We start from the raw sequence: 20,855 nt of genomic DNA, 5'->3' as shown, positions 1-20,855 counted from the left end.
CTGAAGTTCACATAGGAAATTTTAGGTGGTGAGACAATGAGGCAGAAATGGGCTCTCCAGACCAACAGCTGTGGTTTACAATTGCTTTGTGATAGTAAGGTGGCCCAGTGGTTAGAAGGCTGGCCCTGAAGTCAAGACGACTTGTGTTTAATTCAGCCTCAGACACTTACTCTTTGTATGACCTTTGGCAAGTCCTAAATTCATGCTCATTCCCTCAAAAGTATTTGTGTTTGATTACATGAGCACATTGAGGGGGCTTGGGACTTCCCTGGTTAGATTGCAAATGGAGGGGAACATTCATGGAAAACTCTCTGGAGGGGAGGTAGTTTGGGAGTAGGATGAGTAAATGTCCATGTAAAGAAGACTCAGAGCCCAGAAACAGTGGTGTGGTATTTAAAATCTAATGTGTGGTAGCCATAAGGGGAATTTTTCAAGCCTCAATTAGTTGTTTGTATTCATTTTTATTGGAAATCAGAAAAGAGAAGAAAGGCCTTTGCCCTTCAGAAGCTCTGCCTTTATATGATAGGAGATACCTTGATTTGGAAGTAAAATAATTTAACAGGCACCATAATCCTATAGGTCTGAGGCTGAAAACCTTCTTTCTTTGGGGGGAATAAGTATGAATTTGCTTATTGCTTATCAACATGTTATTTAATCAATATTAATTAATAATTCATGAAATTAATAATATATTCATGAGATATTATTTTAGTCATTGATAGTAATCTACAATGTTTATTTAATTTTATCATTTAAGGGTGTTATTAATGTCTTTTGCTTTTGAATTTCCTAGCATACTACTCCCCTGACTCCTCCTTAGTGAACCTTCTCTTGTAACAAAAATTAAAACACACACATGCATACACATACACACTCAGAATGTCACGAAAACAAAATGTGTCTGACAGCATATACAACATTCTAAACCAATAGTTTTCTTCCACTACCATCTTCTCATTTCTTCCTCCCAGCCCAAATTTAATCATTATACTACTTCAACATTCCTTTGTATTATTATTGAATTATCACTGATGAAGAGGAAGCAAATTAAAGAAAAAAAAAGAAAACATGAAGAAATGCAGATCATTATAATTGTCTTTAAGTGATAAAAAATAGAAAATATTCCTTAAAAACTTTTTCCAATAAAGTCACAGAAGGAACATAGTTGAAGTAAGTACAAAAAATAATAAATGAGTTGTATGAGAAAAAAAAGAGACCTAGAGAGGGGAAGAGAAACACCAAAGACAAAGACAATCTCACAGAAAGCAGAGAAAAGAACTCTATCTCTATCTTGGGGTCTTTGAGAAGATTCATGCTAAAAACTTTTAAAACCTTTTAAAATTATACATACAGGAACAAGAGAGAAGATTTCCTCTTGGTATTTGCTCTGAAATAGATGTGATCATTGCCATAGAAATGGCATGGATGTGGTGGGTGGTCCTTGGACAGCAGGACACACATTGCTGGTACTCTTCAGGAATGAAATTTAACTAAGGGCTTGATGCAAACCACGGAGCAGAAATTCTCCACCCCTGTATAGGGAGAAGCCGGAAGTCAATTTCCATCTTGTTCCGGACATGGATATGGCTGAAGACTAATATGGCTGTTGGCCTTGTAAAGGATAGGCTAAGGAAAGAATAGAACAATGTGAATATATGTTCTGAATCACTAATTATAAGAGGAATACACCCAAGATTAAACACCCAGGATTCCATCTTGTATCACAAAAATTGCAAAGGTGACAAAAATGGGAAGTTAATATTGGAAGAATTGTGAGAAGACAAGGCATGTTATTTCACTGTTGGGGGAACTCTGACTTCAGCCAACAGACTAAGATATTATTTTTGAATTAGACCATAGAAGTATCTCATCTTTCTATACCCTTTGGCCCAGTGGTCCTACAATTACTGGGCGCATACCTACTCCTCACCACTACACATTTCCCTCAGCCAGAAAAGACCCTGGGATCATTGATTTAGTGATGGAGAAGGGCTGGACCAACAAGTACATGAATGTAATGGAATATTATCACACAATAATGGGGGATGTAAAGAATTGAGAGAAACATGGGAAGATCCACAGGAACTCATGATGCAAGAAAACATTATAAGCCAGGATCCCCAAAAGGATGTACAACTTGGAGTGACTGAAAAACTGGAGAAGGTCCCATAGCACAGACAAATCATGCCTTCTGGCTCATTACACAGAGGCAGAGGACTACTAGGGAAGTCAAGTGGGGTCACTAAAGTGGATGGTTTTGCTTTTCTTTATCATTACATGCCTCAGTGGACAGTGAGGTGAAAATCCAAATGACTGTGAATGAAACATTGTGTTTCTAGAAGGAGTGGTAGGTTGGGAGACTGAACAGGACACAATTACAATGATTCAGGCAGGAAGTGATGAGGAGGAGGGATACCTTATGAAAGATGAGGTAGAGGAGAGATGGTTGTGATGAGGGGGTCTTGGGAGACAAAAAGCTTTGGCATAAATGATAGTTGAGAAAGTTATTTCTCTTGCCTGGATCTCTATTGCCTCATCTGTAAAATGAGGGGATTGGATTAGTTGACCTTGAAGGTCCCTTCCATTTCTAATTCCCATTAGCCCAGGGGTTTTTCAGGGGAGGGTGGGGAAAGAGTGGAATCTGTACTGATCATACACACACACACACACACAAACACACATCTCCTCACCTTACAGCTAGGATGTTTCCTCAATTTGTTTCTTCTTTCGTGAGGCTCAATCAGGTCCACTGAAGATATTTTCAAAGGTATATTTGAAACATGGTCCAGGTGTGCATGTTCTATGATAACAATGCCTAGCATTTATAGAGTGCTTTAACAGTTGCAAAATGCTTTACTTATACCTGTGGATATCTCTGAAAGTAAACAGACTTATCAGGGAAGTCACCACTGGCAGGCATTTATAATTACTTAGGTGCTAGTTAGACAAAGCTGTTAGTGATTGCATGTCCCAGGGGTCAAATAAGGGATTCCCTTAACCCATCTCTCTAGCCTAGTCTCCTTGGTACTGAGTCCAATTCCTATCCATGCACAGGAGGCTCTAAATAGAATCTAGCTGGGAGACTGGGTCCTTTGGGGGACAGGTTTTGGTTCCAGATGAAATTTCTCTAATTCCTCAGACATATCAGATATCTAACCCTTTCCTCATTTTTGTCTTCCAGCATAATAGAGCAGGGAAGAGAGAATCTGCAGAGAGAGGTAAGAGAGAACTTCTTTGGGATTGGGTCCCCAAGCCTTGTGCTCTATCCCCTTGAGGGCCCATCCCCATCCTCATTCCTATGCCCAGCCTGCCCTCCTGCCCAGGTCTACTCCATCCTATCTACCCCTTTCCCAACCCATTTCCATCCCTATTCCCGTCTCCATCCTCATCTCCCTCCTCATTCTCATCCTCATCTTCATCCTCATCCCCAACTCAAACCTCTGTCCCATCTCCATTCACAGTCACAAATTCTTAGAGTTGGAATGGAAATCAGAAGTTACCTATTTCAACTTGTCCTTGAACAAAAATTCCCCCCATCACATATGCAATGACCACTTATAAAGGTTTTACATGAAACCCAGCAAAGGGAAAGCCAACAGATTCTAAGGCAGTCAATTTCAGCCTGAGGTAGCTCTACTTATTGGAAGTTCTATCTCATTTGAAGCCTAAATTTGCTTCAGGCATTTTATCTGCCCTTTGTTGCTTGTTCTGTCCTCTCAGATGAAACAAATGCTGAAATACTCCTTTCAGAGGAAAGTGCTTAAGACAAGACAGTTATTGTGTCCCCTGAAAATATACTCTCTTCCAGACTGGGTCAGTCATTCCAGAAAAATTTCTTAAATGCTTACTAAATGCCAGTTCCTATGGTAAGCACTGGTATTACAAAGAAAGGAAAGAGTCTGTTTTTTCAAGAAGTACAGGGGATGATGGGGGATGTCATGGGGAGAACAATATAGAGGAAAAACTATGTACAAATAAGATATATGGAAGATAAATTGGAAGTAATCTCAGAGGGAAGGCACTGAAAATTCCCCACACAGCATGATCTTGAGGCTATCGCTTGGCACATTATCAATGACCCTCCAAAAATGTGGGCACCTAGAAGTGAATACCATATTGCTATGGTACAAATGGACAAAATCACCTACTGGTTTCTGGACAAAATGACTAAGTTCCGAAATTTCTTATCTATTTCCTTTCTTTGGGAGCCAGATCATAATACCAGGAAGACAATTTCCCTTCTATTTCTCCATCTGTTGAACTTCACCTGAATGCCTTCCATCATGTTTTCCAACTCTGATTCCTAGGTTTCCTTATGAGTATATCAACTTCAGTCCCTGGATGCCCTTGGCCAGCCTGTGGCTTTCAGAGAAGAAAAATACCAAAGGAGAGGCTCATCAAAAGGAAAGCACAATTTGGGCAATATTCTGAATTGGGCAAAAACAAAAAAGGACAATTTATTCTCTGCTCTTCATTTATTCTGGAAATGAAGGAAATGGAAGGCAGGAAAGTGACTTATCACACTGTCCTGGCCTATTTGAACTTGGTTATGAGCTCAGGGGTGTTAGGGAGTGTCACTTCCCAACATATCACCTGACTCTTCAGGATCCCCCACAAATCTTGCCCACCTAGCACACAACTTAGATGACATCCAAAGCTTTTTTTCCAGCTGTAAATCTTATACTATTTTTTCTGGTTCCATAGCTTGGAGGTTTGACCAGGAAGAAACAACGCATGCCCGGGAGATCCATTCTATCCTGGAAAGGTAACCTATCCCTTTTTTCCAACTGCATCAGTTCTAGATTTTTGTATTAATCATAAGGTGGGAGAATCAAAGACTTAAGACCTAATGAAAGGCCTGCATGGTGAGGTGGGTTCATGGGATGGGGAAGGGGAGGAGGGAACAGGAGGGACAAAAATACTTCAAATGCCCCTTACCTAGTTCCTGCCTCCATAACATTTCCAGGTTGCAGCTGATCATTCCTGTTTCCTGCAGTCACAGGGCCAAGCTCTTGGAGAACAGCAGCATCCAGCAGATGCTAAACACAAACTACTGCTGTGGAGTGTGCAGTTCTGTGGCTTTGGAGTCTGATCTACTCTTCAAACCTACTCTACCTGAACTGGCCCACAGGGCCCTGCCATCAGATCTACCTCTGAAATTGCCTTCCAAATTTTCCCGGGTCCCCAGGCCATCACAGAACACAATTTCATCACTCAATTCCTCTTTCTCATCAGCTGCAAATATCTTACCAGGCCAACCTCATTTTGTTTCTCTCAAGCACCCACTGTACCTCAGTTTCTCCTTGCCCCATTCTCCATCTTCTGCTACTACCCCTTTTCAGACCAAATCCCCTTTTGCAGTTCCAATGTACCTACAGTCCAGTATGATTTCCAGGACCCGTATATGTAGACTGAGTCATATCTCAACTGTGGTCCACACTTCTATGACATCAGAAAAAGTAGCCCAGTGGAAAAGGAACCTCCGTAAACCCCACGTAGATCATGGGATACAGGACAAAGGACAGGGAACAAATCACAGTTCATTACAGGGCCAGACCTCTCATAGTGGACACCCATCTCCAGATCCTCCAGCCCAGGTTTTACGGGTCCCAAAGTCAGTAAGAAGGCCCCATTGCAAAATGTTTATAAAGCATTTAGCTAAAAAGATGAAGAACTTGATCAAGTGGCTTGTCTCCAAGAAGAAAAGCAGAGGGAAAAAAGAGCCTAAGGCAGAGTCAGTGAAAGCTGGGAAGACCAAAAAGCAAAGTCCATTCACAGGCCTGCATCCCTGCCAAGGGAGTGAGGCTTCTTTCAGAAGTGGGACTACTTCAACTCCAGAGGATATGTCAGTAGTTGGCCTGATCTGGAAGAAGAAGAAGACAGGGGAGAAAAAGGAACATGGTGCTTGGGAAGAGAACAAGCAACAGCAGAGGGAGCTCCAGAGCCTGGAGACCCAAACAGAGTCAACTGGTGGTAAGTTCAAGGGGCTCAGGGCACATGCCTCTGCCAGTGCTCAAGAGGATAACAGCAAGTCAAGTGGTCATGCAAAAGATTATGAAGACCATTGGACCCTCAGTTTGGAGAGGCAGGTCCAGGACACAGAGAAAAGGATGAAAAGATGTAAGAAAACTGTAAGATTCATAGATCAGCAACTGCCCCCTGAGAAGCTAACTTGCAGTCCTAGTGAGGTGTCAGTCTCTTCACATCAATTCCTTTATGAACAGAGAGAGGGAAGCTTCTCTCCTACTCTAGGCCACTCCCAAAACCATTTCAAGTCACCTTGTGGGGGATCCTACTCCTCTCAGATTGGATCCCCAGATCTTCCTCCTCAGCATGGAGAAATTTGGCTTCCTCCAAGAGAATCCAGGATGTCAAAGGATAACTAAATTGTTCTTATACCATGTGACATTATTAGTCCTTTGAAACAGGATGGTTATGATTGTGTTAATCATTCTTCCCTAATACATTAATAAAAATTATTCATTATAAAACAGAACAAGAGTAGCTGTTCTCTGTGGCCTCGACCAGTGTTTCTTGCATTGCTTTGGGTGGCCAGGGTGAGGAAAGAGAATTCCTTTGATTTCCCAAGTGATAAATGCTCAGAGGCAGCTTTTGTTCAGGAAGGCACTTTGTTTCAGGAAAGCATGCTGAGTCTTGGGGATGACCTGCTGGTCACTAGGGGGTCAGCTCACTCATGGGACTGTCTCTAAGCCGCCTCCTCCCCTAGAGGCAAAAGCTTTTATTTCCCTCTTGGTCCGTTTCTCTGAATGACCAAATAAAAGACCATTTTATTTTAATTGGATTGTGTTGGGAGAGTCGTGATTTTTTAAAGACAAATACCTAAAGACCCCCAGACCACCTATTTACTTGTGACATATTTCTGGTACCCAACAGTGGGGCAGGGGAATTCCTCTTTCCTCTAGCCCAAAACCCAGAGATAGCATCTGCCTTATGTTTATTCTCTCTCTCCTGCCCTGACTCTATCCCTTGCCCTTGCTAGTGGAGGGATAGTGTGGTCAGTATTTGCAGTCCACAACAATGGGCAGCAAGGGGTCTTCCTCATGAAAAGCCCAACAAGACATCTGAACCAGGTTCACACACTCTTGTGGGACAGAGAGAGAATATTCTGAGGGATTCCCATTTGGGTACATTCTCCACAATTAAGCTAAATTTGACCTTAAAACTTGGATTCTTGAACAGAAAAAAACACGAGTTGCACTTATCCTGCTCTAGAGAAAGTCCTTATGTCCTTAAGCCAAATCAGCCCCTACCACACTGGGAGTGAACTCTAGTTTCCTTAGTTTGTTTCTGTGTCTTACTGTATCTTATGGGTGTTTATGTGTCTATCAATTGCCATAACTGTGTTTCTGCCTTACAAGGTTAATCACTGCAAGACCATGAGAAGGGGGGAGTATGATGGATTTTGTCTTTAATTTCTCAAATCATTACAGGGGGCTAGAAGCAAAATGGAGGGTACCACATGTCCTAAAGCCCTTCTCTTTCTCTGTGGCAGTTTCTGCTGTGGGGCTAAACCCCTCTCTTTCCTCACAGCAGTTTCTTCTATGGGAGAGGGGAGCAATCTGATGGCATCTAGTACCTAAGGATTTAACAGAGTTGAATATACTGTTACATATTGCCACTTGTAGTGGAATTTTGTAGTGGAATAGTTTAAAATTGGGAATTATTTGTACGTGTAAAAGTTGCAAAGAATAATATGGTTTTGGAATGTCTCTAACCATTGAACCCCATTTCCCTAAAAGCATCTTCTGCCTTGGGTTTATTTCTTTAACTCTGTTAAAGTAGGCCACACCCTGTCTGCATTAAGACTTGTAGGCTACAGGGGCAGCTAGATGGTGAATTGGATAGAGCATCAGCCCTGGATTCAGGAGGACTTGAGTTCAAATCCAGTCTTAGACACTTGACATTAGCTGTGTGACACTGGGCAAATCAATTAGCCCAACTGCCTCACCAAAAAACAAAAACAAAAAACAAACAAAAAGACTTGTAGGCTGCAAAAGCCTTGACCAAAAACAGACAGACAGGCAAAGAAACAACAACAACAAACACCAAAAGCAGCCACACTTTAATTCCAAGTCATTATCTGATAAGTTTTCTCAGAAAGTTAAAATTTTCCATTTACTATCTCATAAGGCATGATGATAGTATCTCTGTGTAAAGCAGAGAGCAAAAGCACATGCCACTGAATTAAGAACACCTGATGGGTAATTAATTGGTTTTATTTCAAATTTCCTAATATTGTTTTAAGGTATTGTGTTTCTAAATTTCCTTCCAAGGTATAAATTGGTGAGCAATTGTATCAGCTATGTTGGGAAAGCAATTTCTCTTATATTTGGATTTTTTTTTTAATTCTGTTAAAATAGGAAATCTGACTTTACCTAGGTTTGCTATTTAATCTGGAATTAAAACATGTATGCAATTGCATGCAAACTAGTTGAGTCACCTTTAAATATGTGCTCACTGTTTTTTTCCATAAAAGTATTTTATTATTTTCCAGTTACATGTAGAGATAGTTTACAAAATTTGTTTTTATAAGATTTCTAGTTTCAATTTTTTCTCCCTCCCTCCCCCCTCCCCAAGTCAGCTAGCAATCTGATATAGGTTATATATGTACAATCACATTAAACATATTTCTGCATTAATCATGCTGTGAAAGAAGAATCAGAGCATAAAGGAAAAACCACAAAAGAAAAACAAACAAAAGAGAGATAGTATAATCCAATCAGCATCTAGATTCCATAGTTCTTTTTCTTTCCTTTTTTTTTCTGGATTTGGAGAGCATTTTCCATCATGAGTCCTTTGGAACTATCTTGAACCATTGTATTGCTGAGAAGAGTCAGGTCCATCACAGTTGATCAACACACAATATTGTTGATACCATTTACAATGTTCTCCTTGTTCTGCTCACTTGACTCAGCATCAGTTCCTGGAAGTCCTTCCAGGTTTCTCTGAAATCCACCTGCTCATCATTGCTTACAGCACAATAGTATTCCATTACATTCATATACCACAACTTGTTCAGCCATTCCCCAACTGATGGGCATCCTCTCAGTTTCCAATTCCTTGCCACCTGTTCTCACTGGTTTTAGAAGTACTGAAGGGCAGTGCAATTATCCCAATGCTTTTGTTAGTAAGTGTCTTAAAGCAAAATTCATTTGTGTAATACTACCTTAAGGATGAAAAGCATCTGATATTTTGGGACTATTATATTATTCTGAGTCTGAGTCTAGGTATGATGATGGAGGAATATGACAGACTCAATGAGACAAGGTTTCTGCAACCCTAAGGGGCTTTTGCAGGTGATGGATTTTCATGGGAAAGGCTGGAAATTTTTAGCAAGGACTGAGGTAGGATTCTCTTGACTTAATATCCTCAATATGACATATGCAATGAAAACTATTCCACCTGGCTGATTTTAAACATGACCCCATGCAAATGGCTATCTATACAACTTCTGCCTGGAGTGAACATGAAGCTTGGGGAAGCATTATTCTCCTACAACTTTGTCCCTCCTCTTTTTATGACAAATTCCTATAATAATATCATTTGATCAGCATGAACACCATAGGGGCTCTTGATTCCTTAAGTTTAGGACTACAAATGGGTTACTAGAGTGAGATGCAGGTATAAAATTTAAACTACTTAACCTAAAAATTCTACACCTTTTTATATTCTAAACTACTAAAGTACATAAGCATCTGGCTTTGTCTTCTATCTGCTGTTAGGCAGGAATTTTAAAACTGAATCTGAAACACCTTAAGTACAACTTATTTGACATGCATTCTTTTGAAATTAATTCCTTAAGTGTCACCTTAAGTCCTTTACTACAATTGAAGATCACTTGGTAACTTTTATGTAAATTAATTTCTGGTCCTCTTTTTATGCAATAACTTTAAATCCAGGGGTATTTAGATTTGGACTTCCAAAATGAAGTAAGTTAGAATCATGGAAGTAAATCCACTGAAGAACCATTTAACCAGTGGGTGAAGGTGCCTGGAGGTGGGATTGTGGTTGTGGCTGGATTTGGGCTTGGCTTTGGGGTTGGGGCTACATCTGAGTTTGGGGTTCTGGCTGCATGTAAGTTTGGGGTGAGACTATATCTGGAGGTGGAGTTGGGGTTGTGGCTGCATTTGCGATTGGTTTGGGGGCTGGCTTTGGGGCTGGAGCTGAATTGGGGTTTTGGGTTGGGGCTGGAACTGGGTTTGGAGTTGGGGTTGGGGCTGGGGTTGGGGTTGGGGTGGGCAGAAGGGGAAAGGGCATACACACCACATATGTTTTCTTTTAGGCTTAACTAAGGGGCTGGGCTGGGAGGGATTTTTCATTTTTGTACTGGGCAGCTCTTTGGTGCTGAGAGCCTTGATCCAAAAGGAAGGACATCCAGAGCTTTCCCACTCCCTGCCAGGAATTCAGGGTCACAGCAGGGATACCCTGGCCTCCCTGGCCCACGGCTTCAGCCTTGTAAGAGCAGGCCTTTCCAGTGCTAGGCCATTCTATCTCCAAGCTTCTGTGGTCCTTTCCCTGGCCTGGGGAGCTGTCCTTGTCCTGTCCCTGGAGTCTGGGGAGCCCTGAATGTCCCACACTTGATGTTCCACACTGTACAAATGTATATTCTTCTGAAGAGCTAGGAGCCTGAAGAAGGGGTTGTTGACTCTGGCCTGGTCTGTGGAAACAACCTAAGGAAATGGGGTGGGGGCTTTCTTGGATTTTCTCCTTTTGATGAGCCCTGAAATGTTTATAGTCTGTTTTTGCATTTTTTGTAATGACAATATTATAAAAGAATAAAGTATTTTTAAAATAGAGTATCTGTGAATCACTGCACTACAAGCAAGTGAGGAGAGGGGGGAAAAGAGGGTAAGGGAGGGATTATAATGGCCTCTCAACCAGCACCCCTCTCTCTTGGGTTTCCTCCTATCATGGGGAGAAATATCTCATGGGGGAAATAGGTGCTGTGGGGGTTTCTTAGGTATTGCTTTTTTTCTTTTTTCTTTTTGTTTGTTTGTTTGTTTTTTGCTGGGCAATGAGGGTTAAGTGACTTGCCCAGGGTCACACAGCTAGTAAGTGTCAAGTGTCTGAGGCCAGATTTGAAGTACTGAATAGTAAAATATAGCTTTTGTATCTGCCTGTCTCCTACAAACATATCAGACAAATCATGTTTCCTTTCTCCTACAAATTAATAAACAGATCAGAGAAATCATAATATCTTATACTATCTCCTACAATTTATTCCCATACCTGTCCTCCTACCAATTATAATAACAGATCAGAGAACATGGTTAAGGACCAGACCATAGTATTTAATATCTCCTATGAGAGAAAACCAGATCAGAGACAGACAGAAAAAACCACCATAGTATCAATTTAATATTTTTTTGTCCCAAGAAGAAAGAAATAACACCTGATCATGTGTGGAGTCTTCCCTAAGAGAGAAGCTCAAAACTCCTCTTCTTTCTAAGGGTTTTAAAGTTTCTTGGCTCACAGGTTACAGAATACCTTCATTGGCAGGATACAAATCAACCCATTACAAATGTAAATCAGTTAAACAGTACAAATCAGTTTAATAGCTCAACTTAAAGCAAATGCTAATGAATAGATAGGTGGAAGTAGGAACAGGTATTATCAGAGACTGAGTAGGTCTCTCTTTCTGGGGAAAGAAGATAGTGAATGGGAATTTCAAAGGGGCATTTGAGTTTGTTAGGGACTGTGTGGTTGCTTTGAAGTCTGAGCAAAGGGCATCTTGCTCCTATTAATGCAGGGTCTCATAAAATCCATTTGGATGGTAAGGTACCTCCATCAAATCCAGGTGATCCATATACTCATATTAACAGAACTCAGGTTCTCCTGCATTCAGGGCCAGTGCTTTATCCACTGAGCCACCTAGCTGCCCCCCTACTATTCTTTTATTTTGTTTTTTGTTGCTTTGTTTTTTGTTTTAGGTATTGCTCTTTCAAGAATTTCAACTCTGGCCCACAATCTAATCTGCATAAAATGATCCTCCCCACATGGGGAGTGGATGTCAGTATCCTTCTATCCTGCTCTACCACATTTACAATCTTGGGGGACTCCAATAGGTTCCCATTTCTCCTGTTTTTTTTTTCCATTCAGCAGCTGACCCCATCTGCTTTACCTAATCTGCAGTCGCCTAAAGCCATCTCCTTTTTCCCTCCCCCACTGGGCCCTCTGCCCAATCCTCTGTCTCAGCCTCCACCTGAGCTATCTCCCCAATCAGCTTCACCCAGGTCCTTACCAGCATCTCCCACTGCTTCCCTGCTTCCATTAAGGGAATTTCCCATTGGGAAAGGCACAATATTAAGGCATGTTCCTTTTTCCATAAGCAGGCTATCTCAGATTAAAGAGAAATTGGGGAGTTACTCAGAGAACCCCACAAAGTTCATAGATGGATTTAAGTCTGTGACACTGGAGTTTGACCTTTCCTGGACCGATTTACAAATCATTCTTGCCAGCTGTTGTACCCCTGATGAGAAAAAACAGATTTGGGACCTGGTGGTACAAGTTGGGGATGAACACTCTCAGGTTGGAAATTGGGTTGGGGTCCCTGGATTTACAGCTGTCCCAGTTGCAGAACAGAGATGGAACTATGATAACAGGGAAGACAGGGCTCATAGAAATTGCATGGTCACCTGCCTGGTTGAGGAAATGAGAAGGGGGGTTAAGAAACAAGTCAATTATGGAAAGGTGAGGGAGATAACACAGGGGTCTGACGAAAATCCTGCTGTCTTCATGAGCCGCTTAGCAGACTCTCTGAAGAAATATGCTAACCTAGACCCCCAAAGAGATGTAGGAATAACTGTCTTCAATATTCATTTTATCCTGACATTAGGAGAGAGCTCCAAAAGTTAGACTGGGGTCCCCAGATCCCATCCTCACAACTCCTTGATATTGCTTTTAAGATTTTTAATAACAGGCACCTTGCAGTAGCCAAAGAGGGAGAAAAGATGGCTCATGCCCGCTCCATAGACCAAGCTTCTATAACAGCAGCAGCCATCACCAGATCTGCTACCAGCAGAACTCCGGCTGGCCGAGATTCTGGCAGCTGCAGTAAACCAGGACACAGAAGTGGGGGACACCACACGAAGGTGAGGCCAGCTCTCCTACTTCTTTGTCCCCAGGGCAGCACCCAAGAGATTGGCTTAGCAAAAATCCAGCGCTCTGCAGCTTGTTCTCCTGGCCAGCACCTTGTCAGGCCTATGGCCAAGCTGGACATAGGAGGCAAGCCTAGGAATGGTGTTGGGGTGATCTCTGTCTTACTCTCTGGTTCAGGTCCTAGCATGCAATCAAGGCACAAAGTAGGGATGGGATAAAAGGACCCTAAAAGTAGACAGACACTGACCCTCACAGAACTAGGATTTCATTTGATTACTTAAATCCAGTAAAGCAGGCCACACCCTGTCCTGCATTCAGCCTTTCCAGCTTCCACTGGGGGAAAAAAAATGGTCACACTTTACTCCTGAACTGATAAAGACCCATTTCATTTTTTCTCTGGTCAGTTTTAATTTTTTTTTGTTTAAGTCTGTTCCATCTAGGTTCAAGGATTCACAGCAGATATCCATTGTGCCTGTGTGTTCCCTCCCACCCTCTGGATTCTCTGAGCACCTCACAGCTCTGCACATTCCAGGCCTTCTCCACTTCCCTCCCCTCCCCCTCCCTTGCCCTGTGATTTCTACGACCCCCAGTCAGCATGAAGCAGGTTCAGAAGAATCTTCGTCCCCTTTCCTTATATAGAGAGAAGTGGGGAAATGTCATGGGGTGCCGAGCACCCCAGAATTTCTCTGGGGCACATCAAGGAATCTTTTCCTTGAGAAACTAAATCAGAGGACTGACACCCTAGAGAGATAAGTGGAACCAGTTTGGCCTGAGCTAGCTTTGTGATTTCCCACCCTCCATTCTGGTCTCCCTTATCCCTGGGGAGATAAATGTGGTTGTGGCTGTGGCCTTTGCATCCTAAAGAGGGATCCATAGCCACCTCTCACCCAATTCCTCTAGTCACTACCAGTGGGGGATGGTCCTCCCTCACTAAAGGAACTTTCCACAGTCAAATGGTCACCCCTCCCCCCATCAGTCCTATAAAAGTACCTGCCAGTCTCCTGCTCGAGGAGATTGGTACCTCTGAGCCACCTGCTTTGTGCCTATATCCCCATGAGAAGTCCAACTGACTGCCTTAGAATCTGCTGGATTTCCTTTCACTGGGTTTCATGTAAAACCTTTATAAGTGGTTATTGCATATGTGATGGGGGGAATTTTTGTTCAAGGACATATTGAACTAGGTAGCTTCTGATATTCATTCCAACTCTAAGAATCTGTGACTGTGAATTGAGATGGGAAGGAAATTTGAGTTGGGGATGAGGATGAAGATGAGGATGAGAATGAGGAGGGAGATGAGGATGGAGATGGGAATAGGGATGGAAATGGATTGGGAAAGGGGTAGATAGGATGGAGTAGACCTGGGCAGGAGGGCAGGCTGGGCATAGGAATGAGGATGAGGATGGGCCCTCAAGGGGATAGAGCACAAAGCTTGGGGACCCAATCCCAAAGTTCTCTCTTACCTCTCTCTGCAGATTCTCTCTTCCTTGCTCTATTATGCTGGAAGACAAAAATGAGAAAAGGGTTAGATATCTGATATGTCTGAGGAATTAGAGAAATTTCATCTGGAACTAAAACCTGTCCCCAAAGGACCCAGGCCCCCAGCTAGATTCTATTTAGAGCCTCCTGTGCATGGAAAGGAATTGGACTCATGTTTTGTACATGACTACAGATAGTTCGAACAGTTGCAAGTTGTTTTCAATTTCCCCACCATTGGTTCACCCAGAGCTTTTTTTTCTTCTTTCCAAGGAGATTGAGCTCAACATTGATATGGTTGAAATCCCTATAGAGGATTCCTCTTGGACCCTTCACAATAACTGTAAAACTCTTAAGAGAGATGTCAATATTTTCTGGGATGTTGACAGTCTGGTTCCTTAGAATGGTCTTCATTCTGATGGTGAAATGGCCAAAGGGAAACACAAATACTTTTGAGGGAATGAGCAAGAAGACAGGACTTGCCAAAGGTCATACAAGGAGTAAGTGTCTGGGGCTGAATTAAATACAAGTCCTGTTGACTTCAGGGCCAGCCTTCTAACCACTGGGCCACCTTACTATCACAAAGCAATTGTAAACCACAGTCTAGAGAGGTCATTTCTGACTCATTGTCTCTCCACCTAAAATTTCCTCTGGGAATCTCAGAAGACCCCTCATGTCTAGGTCTCCACTGACATCAGGAATTTGATCTCCAATAGCGTAGAGCCTTTCTTTGACCTCACAGAAAACACAAAAAGATATAAAGGATGCATTTAGTTGCTAAACATTAGCAAGAAAACTCCCATGTCTGATATTGCCCCCTTCTAAGCCAGGAACATAAGGAATACCCCATCTTTAGAGTACTCTCCTCAAGGTTTCTTCCATGCCTAGAAAAAATTCTAAACAGGCACCTCTATTTAATCCCACCTTCCACTCCAGTAGAGGTAGGACTGTAGTCTATGTTGCTCAGTGGATGGAGCACTTGGACTGCAGACTCATCTTCCTGAGCTCAAATCTCTGCTGCCCTTGTTTGTCTCGATTATTTCATTGCTACTATGATGTAGAGGAGAAAAGGGTGAAAAGAGCAGAAAAGTGTAAATAAATTAAGATATGGCTTGAATACTTTTAGATAAGCAATATTGTGTATTTTATGGATTTAATAAATCGGTTATTCTATTCCAGGAATTCAGCAGAGACTTGTTACACCATCTTCTTTGCTAAGGGCTCTAGTTTTAACCCAGCAACAAGCTCAAAAATCTTAAGGGCCATCACCCCTTAGAGGGTCCTCTGCCTACAGAGTTACTGGAGTAATTAGGCTGGGCAGGGGATCCCAAACACCACTGCCTATCTGCTAGTCAGGGATGTCACAGCAAATGATGTGAATGCCTTTGTATTCAAGAATCCTGAGAAAGGACTTAGAGGTGTATAACTCAGTACATCATTTACATGGGAAATTAAACACCAGGAAAAGTAAATTGTTATAAGATAAATCAGATGATTTAAGGAAGATCATAATTGGCAATTATTCAGAGAGCCTGGGCCATCTCAACCAACAAGCACATCCATTCTCACTGTAGGTTCACCCTAGTTCTTTGCTGAGAGCACCCAGCTCTCACCAGTCCCCACCCTTGCTTTTCTGCTTGCATGTTGCTGTAAATAATTATCTGCATTGGGAGCAGGTGTTCAACAGAAAATGGGTGTGTAACACACACACTCCATTGCCTCCATCAACACTCTCTTGCTGTCAAACAGACACTTCAAGACAGATTCATCTCTCTCTTTTACTTGGCTCAAATCCTTTTGTCCAAGCTGCCCTTCATCACTTTCTCCCTCTTTCCCAACATGCTCTTCTTCCTTGTCCCACCCTACATCCCCCAGCTCAGATCCTTTCTGTTCTTCCCAAAAGAGGATTTATTCTTTAACATTTGGATTTTATTCCTCATTCCCCAAAGTCTGGTTCCTGGTAATCTCCTAGGCAAGGAAACAAGTGACCCCAGCTCTATCTACCTGCCAAAGAACAGTGGCAAAGTTTCTGAGGCCTGGCAGAGCCACTGCTTGGCTCACCTTACCAAAACCCACCTTACTTCACGAGCCAGAGGCTTTTGATCAAGCAGATGGGCATCTTCTTGTGTCTCTCTGCTTCTCTGCCTCCCTCGATCTCTCCCTCCCTTGCTCTCTCCCTCCTTCTCTCCCTCTTGCTTCTTCTCTCTCTCCTCTCTTCTCTTTCTCCTCTCTCTCAGCTCTCTCTCTCTCTGCTTTTTTTGACCAGTCACTAATCACAACCAGTTGTCCTGCAAGTAAGTGTGATTTTGCAAATTTCCCAAAGCATCTCAGAAACAAATCACAGTGATTTAACAATAGTATTTAATCAAGGTACATTTTAGGCAGAGTTTCTAATTTGTTCATACCAAAAGCTGCAAGTAAGTTAGCATCATTAGTGGAGTCCAATTCTGTTGCATCTTCAGTTTCCCTTCAAAATCAAAGCTATTCTATTTCCAAAGGGCAGACTGTGGAGCAGGTTCAGAAGGGGAGTCTGGCTGTGTCAGCTTTGCACTGGGGTACACCCTCCTGTTTTGGGAAACCTCAAATTCCACTCAAACGACCCTGAGATGACCACCCACTATCAGAGTCTGGCCCTTTAATGGATTGGTGTCCTTTGTCCTTCATTCCTAGGTCTATTTGTGGTGCTTCTTTACTTTCTCTCTCACTTGAAGGCACTCCAAGACTGTGGATCAGGAGTCCCCAGATCTTTAACAGATGGTTCTGTATTCCAGAATTAAGGTAAATCCCAGAGATCTGGCCTCGTTTTGCTCAGCAATTCCTTCTCCTTGCAAAGATGGCATGTACTCTTGTCTGTGATATGAGTGTCCAGGAAATCCTGGGCACTTGGGCTGAGGAGTAGACTTTATCAGCTTCTGGGTGCTGTGGGGTTCTGGCATTTGTAGCCTGCTCAGAAAGCTTGAGTTCTGGGATAGCTGGGTGGCACAGTAGATAAAGCACTGGCCCTGGATTCAGGAAAACCTGAGTTCCAATCTGACCTCAAACACTTGACACTTACTAGGTGGGTGACCCTGGGCAAGTCACTTAACCCTCATTTCCCAGCCAAAAAAGAAAGAAAGAAAGAAAGGAAGGAAGGAAGGAAGGAAGGAAGGAAGGAAGGAAGGAAGGAAGGAAGGAAGGAAGGAAGGAAGGAAGGAAGGAAGGAAGAAAGAAAGAAAGAAAGAAAGAAAGAAAGAAAGAAAGAAAGAAAGAAAGAAAGAAAGAAAGAAAGAAAGAAAGAAAGAAAGAAAGAAAGAAAGAAGGAAAGAAAAGGAAACTTGAGTCCTGAAAGAACTAAGTTCTCCTTCTGCCACCTTGAGGTCTTATTGCCACATGGATTTTCCTCAGGCATAGGAATGGGCTGAGTCCCCTTTTGTTCTCCCTTCTGTCCCCAGAGAAAGGGCTGCAGCTGGGAACCCCTGAGTAACCAACAAGGGAGCATTAAGGACCCTTGGGAATTCTGCCATTGAGGGAAGCCTGAGAAGGCTGCACAGGATTCAGCAGCATCAGATGTTAATGGGACTGAGGTGATAAGTCCATCATTTGAGGAACAGACTTTTGGAATGTTGTCCAGCAGGTCTGCTTCTTCACATACAGCCTGTGCTTAGGGCAGATTTGGGGGGGGGGCCTGGAGTCAGGGGAAGTGGGGTGCTTTCTGTGTCCTTTCTCCTTCATTCCTTTGTCTATATCGGGTTTCCTGAAGCTCCCATCATGCTCGGGTAGTCCCTCCTATTTTGGGAAACCTAAAATTCCCCTCATAGGACCTGGAGATGGCCACCCACTATCAGAGGTCTGGCCTTTTAATGAACTGGGGTCCTTTCCCTGTGCTTCATCCTTCATTCCTTGGTCTCTTGGGCATTTACTGAGGCCCTCTATTTTTGCTTTAACATAAAAGTATTTTATTATTTTCCAATTACATGTAAAGAGAGTTTTCAACATTTGTTTATTTTTTTAAGCTGGCATACTTCCGTTTATTCATTGTTCTTTTTTTTTTTTTTTTCTGGCAGGGCAATGAGGGTTAAGTGGCTTGTCCAGTATCACACAGCTAGTAAGTGTCAAATGTCTGAAGTCAGATTTGAACTCAGGGACTCCTGAATCCAGAGCCAGTGCTTTATCCACTGTGCTACCTAGCTGCCCCCTATTCATTGTTTATTAAAAAAAACAAACACATCTTATATCGTTGCCACAGCAGCTGCCTGAGTCTTCTGGACAGACACCCGAGTGTGAGTCTTCACAAGATGGTAGGTGAATTCCAGATAAGGATACTTAGTAAACACAGTTTCCTTCCACAGGTCTGGGGTTAGGTAGCTGTAGGTTTTGGAAATGGCATCAAAGATAGCTTTGGCGACCTTGCCCAGAGTGGCAGTACAGCCCCTTGCAGAAGTGTGGCAGTCATCACTTCCAGCCATCATCAGGAGCTTCTTAGGCACAGGAGCTAAGAGAATGCCAGCACCTGGAGGGGTGGGGATCAGGTGCACCAAAACCCATCCACAGCACCCAGTGTCCTTGCAGGGCACTGTGTGAGGCTTGCCAATCTTATTCCCCCAGTAGCCACGTCTCACAGGAACGATGGACAGCTTGGATAGAATAATATCACCACAAATAGCTGTGGCTACTTCCTTGGAGCACTTGACACCCAAGCCAACATGGCCATTGCTGTTTCCAATGGCCACAAAGGCCTTGAAGCTGGTATGATGTCCAGCTCTAGTTTGTTTCTGAACAGACTTGATCTTCAGAACCTCATCCTTCAATGAAGACCCTAGGGAGAAATCTATGATCTCAGATTCCTTAAGAAGAAGGGAGAAAAGATAGATCTCCAACAAAGACTTGATGTTCATGTCCTTGACTAGGCAGCCCAGCTTGGTGACAGGAACCCACTCCTTACCCTCTGCCTTTCTTCCTCGGGTCCCACGGCTTCGGCTCAGGCCTCCACCATGGACCAGACCTCAAACTCAGCCCCCACTGCTGAAGCCACCATGGAAGCTTCCTTGGCCTATGACTCTGGGGCCCCCAGGGCCCCCAGTTCCTCCTGCAGCACTGGTGTAGTCTGCCATCTGGTGTTCCTTAGAAGTAGAAACATAACATTGGTTGTTATAAGATTTTAGTTCCAAATTATTCTCCCTCCCTTCCTTCCCTCTCCCCTCCTTAAGAGAGAAAGCAATATGGTATAGGTTATATAGGTACAATCACATTTAACACATTTCTGCATTAGCCATGTTCTGAAATAATGAGAACAAACGGGAAAAAAATCTCCAAAAAGAAAAAAAAAACAACCCCAAAGTAGAAACAATATGATTCAATCTGCTTTCAGAATCCAGAGTTCTTTTTCTGGATGTTGAGAACATTTCCCATCATGAGTTCTTTGGAATTGTCTTGGATCATTACACTGCTGAGAAGAGCTCCAAACCTATCAGAGTTGATCATCACACAATGTTGTTGTTACTGACCACAATGTTCTCCTGGTTCTGCTTACTACACTCAGCATCAGTCCACTTAAGTCTTTCCAGGTTGTTCTGAATTACTGCACAATATATATTACATTCATATACCACAACTTGTTCAGCCATTCCCCAATTGATGGGCACTCTCTCAATGTCCAATTCTTTGCCATCACAAAGAGAACGGCTATCAATATTTTTGTACATGTGGGTTGAGGCTCTCTTGGTTTTGAGATTGTGTCCAGAGCTTGGTCTGCTTTTTGCCTGTAACTTGAGACTGAATGGTACTTCAAGTGGGGGCTTTTTCCTTCCCACCTGACAAGAGGATCAGACACCTTATCACCTGTCATGTCCTCAATGTCCTGAAAATTGACAGCATGAACCTGGACAATAGAATTTGTAGTGTGGGGCTCAGACACACCCTGTTCTTGTACTCACTCAATGAATGCTTCCTCATTGGTGAGTTGTGCTTTCAAGACCTGGCAGGGCAGTGTAAATCTTGGGGGTCCAGGATTCTAAGAGAGTTTGTTCCTCAGCCATCCAGAAGACTTTTAGAGTCTTCAGCTACTGCAGTTTCTTTCAGTCAATGATAGGAATGGTGTGGTCATTTTGGGATCATTTCTGGAGACTCTCTTACCTTTAAGGAAATTCTCCAAACCTTCTCCACTATCTTTTTCTTCGGATGAAAATTGAACTTGGAGAAACTGGTGGGCTTATTCAATACACATGGCTTCTTAAGGAGGCAAATACTTTGGCTTGCAACTTGTCTGTCCTCATTGTCCTTGACAA

This window comes from Dromiciops gliroides, chromosome 1 (genome assembly GCF_019393635.1).
Source record: "Dromiciops gliroides isolate mDroGli1 chromosome 1, mDroGli1.pri, whole genome shotgun sequence".
In the NCBI taxonomy this organism is placed as follows: Eukaryota; Metazoa; Chordata; class Mammalia; order Microbiotheria; family Microbiotheriidae; genus Dromiciops; species Dromiciops gliroides.
The sequence above is the reverse complement of the archived record's forward strand: the minus strand, read 5'-3'. Positions refer to the sequence as shown.